Here is a 7,697-nt window from a genome sequence, read left to right as displayed (position 1 = left end):
AGGTTTAATGGAATCTCTATGGTCTCTATATGAGTCTCAAATTCCTTTAGGTCCTCAATAGGGAACTCCTTCTTGTCTGGGAGACATCCCATGAGGTCTTCCTCATTGGGATTCATGTCCTCCCCTTCCCCTCTAGGTTCGGCCATTTTAATTATGTCAATGGCCTTGCACTCTCTTTTTGGTTTCTCTTCAGTATTGCTTGGGAGAGTATTAGGAGGAGTTTCAGTGATTTTCTTACTCTGCTAGCCCACTTGTGCCTTCAAATTTCTGATGGATGACCTTGTTTCACTCATAAAACTTAAAGTGGCCTTAGACATATCAGAGACTATGTTTGCTAAGCTAGAGGAACTCTGCTCAGAATTCTCTGTCTGTTGCTGAGAAGATGATGGAAAAGGCTTGCTATTGCTGAGCCTATTTCTTCCACCATTGTTAAAGCCTTGTTAAGGCTTCTGTTGATCCTTCCATGAGAAAGTTGGATGATTTTTCCATGAGGAATTATAGGTGTTTCCATAAGGTTCACCCATGTAATTTACCTCTGCCATTGCAGGGTTCTCAGGATCATAGGCTTCTTCTTCAAAAGATGCCTCTTTAGTACTGTTGGATGTATTTGCCATCCATTCAGACTTTGAGAAATCATGTTGACTTGCTGAGTCAACATTTTGTTCTGAGCTAATATGGCATTCAGAGCATCAATCTCAAGAACTCTCTTCCTCTGAGGCGTCTTATTATTCACAGAATTCCTCTCAGAAGTGTACATGAATTGGTTATTTGCAACCATGTCAATAAGTTCTTGAGCTTTTGCAGGTGTTTTCTTTAGGTGAATGGATCCACCTACAGAATGGTCCAGTGACATCTTAGAGAACTCGGATAGACCATAATAGAATATATCCTGAATGGTCCACTCTGAAAGCATGTAAGAAGGACACCTTTTAGTCATCTGCTTGTATCTTTCCCAAGCTTCATAGAGGGATTCACCATCTTTCTGTTTGAAGGTCTGAACATCCACTCTAAGCTTGCTCAGCTTTTGAGGAGGAAAGAACTTAGCCAAGAAGGCCGTGACCAGCTTATCCCAAGAGTCCAGGCTATCTTTAGGTTGTGAGTCCAACCATGTTCTAGCTCTGTCTCTAACAGCAAAAGGGAAAAGCATGAGTCTGTAGACTTCAGGATCTACTCCATTAGTCTTAACAGTCTCACAGATCTGCAAGAGCTCAGTTAAAAACTGGTAGGGATCTTCTTATGAAAGTCCATGGAACTTGTAGTTCTGTTGCAGTAGAGCAACTAATTGAGGTTTCAGCTCAAAATTGTTTGCTCTAATGGCAGGGATTGAGATGCTTCTTCCATCAAACTTGGAAGTAGGTGTAGTATAATCACCAAGCATCCTTCTTGCATTATTATTTTCAGCTGCCATCTCCTCTTCCTTTTCGAAAATTTCTGTAAGGTTGTCTCTGGATTGTTGTAATTTAGCTTCTTTAGTTTCCTCTTCAGAGTCTTTTCAGGTTTAGGGTTTTCTTCAACAAGAATATTCTTGTCCCTGCTCCTGCCCATATTAAAAAGAAGGGAACAGAAAATAATAATAATAGGGATCCTCTTTACCACAGTAGAGAGATTCCTTTATGTTAGTAGAAGAAGAAAAGAATAGAAGAGGGAAAAAGTGAGAATCAAACACAAGGGGGAAGAGTGAGTTCGAACTCTTGAGATGATGAGAAGTGTTAGTAAATGAATGAATAAATAGAAAGAGATGAGAGAGAGGGGTTTTCGAAAATTAACTTAAAATAAAAGAAAAATATTTTTGTTTTTATTTTAAATTAAAGTTAAAATTCGAAAACTAAGAGAAGGAATAAAATCAAAATTAGAATTTGAAATAATTAGTTAATTAAAATAATTTTGAAAAAGAGAGAGGTAATTTTCGAAAATTAGAGAGAGAAAAGTAGTTAGGTGGTTTTGAAAAAGATAAGAAATAGTAAAACAAACAAAAAGTCAACTAGTTAGTTGAAAAAGATTTGAAAATCAATTTTGAAAAGATTTTTGAAATTAATTTTGAAAAAGATATGATTTGAAAAAGATATTTTGAAAAGATATGATTGAAAAAGATATTTTGGAAAAGATTTGATTTTTAAAATTAAAATTGATTACTTGACTAACAAGAAACTAAAAGATATGACTCTAGAATTTAAATATTGAATCTTTCTTAACAAGAAAGTAACAAACTTCAAATTTTTGAATCAATCACATTAATTGTTAGTAAAGTTTTCAAAAATTTGAAATGAAGTTAAGAAAAAGATTTTGAAAAATATTTTTAAATTTTCAAAAATCATAAAAGAAAAATGAAAAAGATTTGATTTTTGAAAAAGATTTTGAAAAGATAAGATTTTTAAAATTGAAAATTTGACTTGACTTATAAGAAATAGCTAAGTTTTAAAAATTTTTGACTAAGTCAACTCAAATTTTCGAAAATTATGAGCAAAATAAGGAAAAGATATTTTTTTATTTTTTTGAATTTTTAATGAGGAGAGAGAAAAACACAAATATGACCCAAAACATGAAAATTTTGGATCAAAACACTTAATGCATGCAAGAACACTATGAATGTCAAGATGAACACCAAGAACACTTTGAAGATCATGATGAACATCAAGAACTTATTTTTGAAAAATTTTCAAGAAAAGAAAAACATGCAAGACACCAATCTTAGAAATTTTTCATATATAGACACTAAGAATTCAAAAATGCATATGAGAAACAATAAAAAACACAAAACAAGAAAATATCAAGATCAAACAAGAAGACTTACCAAGAACAACTTGAAGATCCTGAAGAACACATGCATGAATTTTCGAAAAATACAAAAGTTTTTAAAACATGCAATTGACACCAAACTTAAAAATTGACTCAAGACTCAAACAAGAAACACAAAATATTTTTGATTTTTATGATTTTATGATTTTTTTGTATTTTTCGAAAATTATTTATTTATTTATTTATTTTTTTGAAAAAATGCAAACAAAGAAAAGAATTTTTGAAAAATTTTTGAAAACTTTTTGAAAAGAAAATTACCTAATCTGAGTAACAAGATGAACCGTCGGTTGTTCAAACTCGAACAATCCTCGGCAACGGCGCCAAAAACTTGGTGCACGAAATTGTGATCATCAACAATGGCGCCAAAAACTTGGTAGCGCTCTCAAACGTGAATCACACTTTGTCACAACTTCGCACAACTAACCAGCAAGTGCACTGGGTCGTCCAAGTAATACCTTACGTGAGTAAGGGTCGAATCCCACAGAGATTGTTGGTATGAAGCAAGCTATGGTCATCTTGTAAATCTCAGTTAGGCGGATTCAAATGGTTATAAAGGTTTCGAATTTTATAATAAATAAAACATAAAATAAGATAGAGATACTTATGTAAATCATTGGTAGGAATTTCAGATAAGTGTATGGAGATGCTGTGTTCCTTCTGAATCTTTGCTTTCCTGCTGCTTTCATCTAATTCTTCTTACTCCTTTCCATGGCAAGCTGTATGTAGGGCATCACCGTTGTCAATGGCTACATCCCATCCTCTCAGTGAAAATGGTCCAAATGCTCTTGTCACAGCACGGCTAATCATCTGTCGGTTCTCAATCATGTCGGAATAGAATCCATTGACTCTTTTGCGTCTGTCACCATGCCCAACAATCGTGAGTTTGAAGCTCGTCACAGTCATTCAATCCCTGAATCCTACTCGGAATACCACAGACAAGGTTTAGACTTTCCGGATTCTCAAGAATGGCTGCCAAAGGGTTCTAGCTTATACCACGAAGATTCTGATTAAGGAATCCAAGAGATACACGCTCGGTCTAAGGTAGAACGGAAGTGGTTGTCAGTCACGCGTTCATAAGTGAGAATGATGATGAGTGTCACGGATCATCACATTCATCATGTTGAAGTGGAACGAATATCTTAGAACAAGAATAAGCTGAATTGAATAGAAAATAGTAGTAATTGCATTGAAACTCGAGGTACAACAGAGCTCCACACCCTTAATCTATGGTGTGTAGAAACTCAACCGTTGAAAATACATAAGTGATGGTCCAGGCATGGCCGAATGGCCAGCCCCCATAAACGTGATCAAAGGATCATAAGGTGAACCAAAAATAATCCAAAGATGTCTAATACAATAGTAAAATGTCCCATTTATACTAGACTAGCTACTAGGGTTTACAGAAATAAGTCTAAGTGCAGAAATCCTCTTTCGGGGCCTACTTTGGTGTGTGCTTGGGCTGAGTTTAAGCATTACACGTGCAGAGGCTTCTCTTGGAGTTAAATACCAAGTTGTAACGTGTTTTTGGCGTTTAACTCTGGTTTGTGACGTGTTTCTGTCATTTTATTCAAGAATGCAGTATGGAACTGACGTTGAATGCCAGTTTGCATCATCTAAACTCAAACAAAGTATAGACTATTATATATTGCTGAAAAGCTCTAGATGTCTACTTTCCAACGCCGTTAAGAGAGCGCCATTTGGAGTTCCGTAGCTCCAGAAAATCCATTTCGAGTGTAGGGAGGTCAGAATCCAACAACATCAGCAGTCCTTTGTCAGTTTCCTATCAGACTTTTGCTCAGGTCCCTCAATTTCAGCCAGAAAATACTTGAAATCAAAGAAAAACATACAAACTCATAGTAAAGTCCAGAAATGTGAATTTTGCATAAAAACTAATAAAAACATCCCTAAAAGTAGCTAGATCCTACTAAAAACTACCTAAAAACAATGCCAAAAAGCGTATAAATTATCCGCTCATCAGTGAGCTAATAACAAATGATGGCCTCAATCATATGTATGCATATAAATACAATAAACATTGGACATATAGAGTGGAACAAAATATAGATTGCAGTCATAGAGAAGGAAACACACAGGAATAAAATATTTATGGTTAAATAACATAACCATATATTTAAGCTCAAATCTCACAGGTTGTGTGTTCTAGCTCTAAACCATGTTCCAAATTACAATCTTCAAACAAGTTTAACACAAAAATTTTTTAATTTAGATTAGTGAAATTTTCAAAATGGGGTCTTGGAAAGAAACTTATTATTTTTCAACCAAGTAGAACATACATGCAAACACTTATTACGATGTAATCTATCCTGTCCTAACAAAAGAAAAATAACCTATTGGTGTTAAGAAAAAGCAATTACCTCCAGAAGTCAGGTACTGACCAACCTCCCCACACTTAAAGCTTGGCACTGTCCTCGGTGCCATCAGTCAGGAATAAAGGGGGGCTGGTAACAGCATCTCCACAGTCGGGGTTGTCATGGATTCCAGTGCTAGTAGGTGAAGTGGAGTCCGAAGTGTCTGATTCTTCTTCAGGTGGATGGTTGCCAACAATCAGCTCCTTGAGGTATGTAAATCGGCACTTGTTACGGTGCTCCCTTCGCTTTGCCTGCCGGTCAAGCCGGTCCAACATCTGAAGTATCTAAAGGAGCAGCTGATTTGTTGAAGGTGCTTGTGATGTGGAAGGAGAAAGAATATCTCCGGCTGGGTCTGCAGTCCGGCTGGTAGTGGCCGTTGTGGGTCTAATGTACTTTCTGTTGGGAACATACTGATCATCCCACGGAATTATAGCCTTGGTGTCTCCAGCTCTGTAGGAGACTCCGGCTGCCGAGACTAGATCTGAAACCAAGGCGGGAAAGGGTAAGTTGCCCACAATCTGTACGTGTCACATGGTGTGCCAGAGGTGTCTTGGTAAGTTGAGAGGCTGGTCTGTAAGGATACACCAGAGGAGAACAGCTATGTCTGCAGTGAAGGAAGACTCGTGAGTGTTTGGAAAGACGTAGTGGGACATAATCTGTGCCCACACTCGAGCCTCCAAGGTAAGTGTTGAAGCCAATATGCCCTTAGGTCGAGATCGATGGTATCCATAGATCCATCTGCTGCTAGGTTGTGCTATAACTCTAAGGACGTCATCCCAGTCAAATTGGTATGTCTGGCGCTTGACAAAGGCTTCTTGGTATGCGTCCAATCCTTCTGGAGCAGGGGGAAGATCTAGAGCTCCCTGGATGGCCCCTTCGGATATAGGGACTTGCTTCTGACGGACATAGACAGACTGCAGGGCTGGCATGTGAAAATGGGAGTAGAATTCAACTACCCATGAAGGGTTGACTTGCCGTGGGTGCCTCCATAAGAATCCCCATTATTTGCACTCAATCCGGGGCTCTACAAAATCAACAATGTGGGTAGGGAGGATGAGTAGGTGCTCATTATTATAGTTTCCTCAGCTAGGATGGGGGAACATCTGCTCACAGTAGCTGTTTGTGAACTGCGCAGTGTCCCTTGTTGGAAAGGCTTTCTCGGTTTCATTGACCTTGATGATCCTCTTGACCTACTTTGTTGTCAGTTTGACTGATGTTGATGATGGTTCCGCAGTTAGTGCTCTTTTCGTCCCGCTCCTCGCCGGTGGCTTGTTAGAGGCTTTCTCTTTACCCTTCCTGGTGGTCATCCTGAAAAGGGGAAAAATGAAGGGACATAAAATCAAATAGCTAGAACCAGAAGGAGAAAAACACAATTGATAATCAATGCCAAGGTAAAGAAGAATGTCATAAACACATGGTTACGATTCCATGTAATTAGGACATCACTGGAAATATAGCATGATAAATTAAGACAATTAGATGCAAGATGTTTATTGGCATGCCGGCAAAGGCATGAGTAGCATAGATCAAGCATTAATAGCTCAATTTGATTATCAAATGTAACAAACTAACAATCACGTTTGTATTGACAATTATATTTAATCAATAAAATATTGCAAGGGTTTTGTGAAAAAACAGGAAGTAGAGTAGAAGAATAGAATAATGAAGAATTCACAATGCCATACGAGCTTTTCACAAACACTTAGTGTGCTTGTAAAATATGTTAGGAAAAGTATGAAATCCAAACAGGCATGCAACCCAAAAATTAGTATTAATTGTCAATTAACCCTTAAATATATCCACAAGCAAAATATAGAAGAAAACAATCACCCATTTAAATTTCTAACACCAATTAAAAGAAAGCAAAATAAAAAAGAAGAGATAATAGTAAGAGGAAAAGAGAGAAGAAGGGAAGAAAGCACCTTGAGAAGAAGATGAAAAGTGAGGGGTGATGGAGGATGTGAGTGGGAAAAAAGTAAGAGAAGAAGAAGAATAAGAAAGAAGAAGAAAGAAGGAAGAAGGGAGGAGAAAGAAATTAGGATTGGGGGATAAAAGGTAAGAAATCTGGGCGGCGTTCTGGTTTAACTGTGCGTCGCATGCAACGCGTATGCGTACAGCACGCGTATGCGTGGATCGCGCTATTTTCAAGTGACGCGTACGCGTCAGGGACGCGTACGCGTCATTTGGGTTGTGCAATTGGCGCGAAGGCAGCCTCGCGCACGCACAACTTTCTGTCCAAGACGCACATGTTCCAAAATTTTAAATGACGCGTGCGCGTCAGGGACGCGCGCGCATGGATGGCTTGGATGGGAAAACGATGTGTACGCGTGAGGGACGCGTACGCGTGGACTGGGGATTTTGCAAGCGACGCGTACGCGTGGGTTTGTTTGTGCCTAAAGCATGCTTCTAGCCCTGCTCCGGATGCAGAAATTATGACTGAACACTGATAGAAATATACTAAAATAAAACTAAGAAAAATGAAAGATCGTACTATGGTAGGTTGTCTCCCACCTAGCACTTTTCTTTTACGTC

At 38.0% G+C, this 7,697-nt stretch overlaps 1 non-coding gene across 1 annotated transcript; it reads left to right on the top strand.

Annotated features, from left to right (window-relative positions):
* The first annotated feature begins 907 nt into the window (after positions 1-907).
* LOC127741964 (small nucleolar RNA R71) lies at positions 908-1,015 on the top strand. Its single transcript, XR_008003151.1, has one exon. It is a non-coding gene; the product is annotated as a small nucleolar RNA R71 (small nucleolar RNA).
* The last annotated feature ends 6,682 nt before the right edge of the window (positions 1,016-7,697 follow it).

The sequence above is a fragment of the Arachis duranensis genome, chromosome 9, assembly GCF_000817695.3.
Source record: "Arachis duranensis cultivar V14167 chromosome 9, aradu.V14167.gnm2.J7QH, whole genome shotgun sequence".
In the NCBI taxonomy this organism is placed as follows: domain Eukaryota; kingdom Viridiplantae; phylum Streptophyta; class Magnoliopsida; order Fabales; family Fabaceae; genus Arachis; species Arachis duranensis.
Note: the sequence above shows the minus strand (reverse complement) of the source record. Positions and strands in the feature narration are given on the sequence as shown.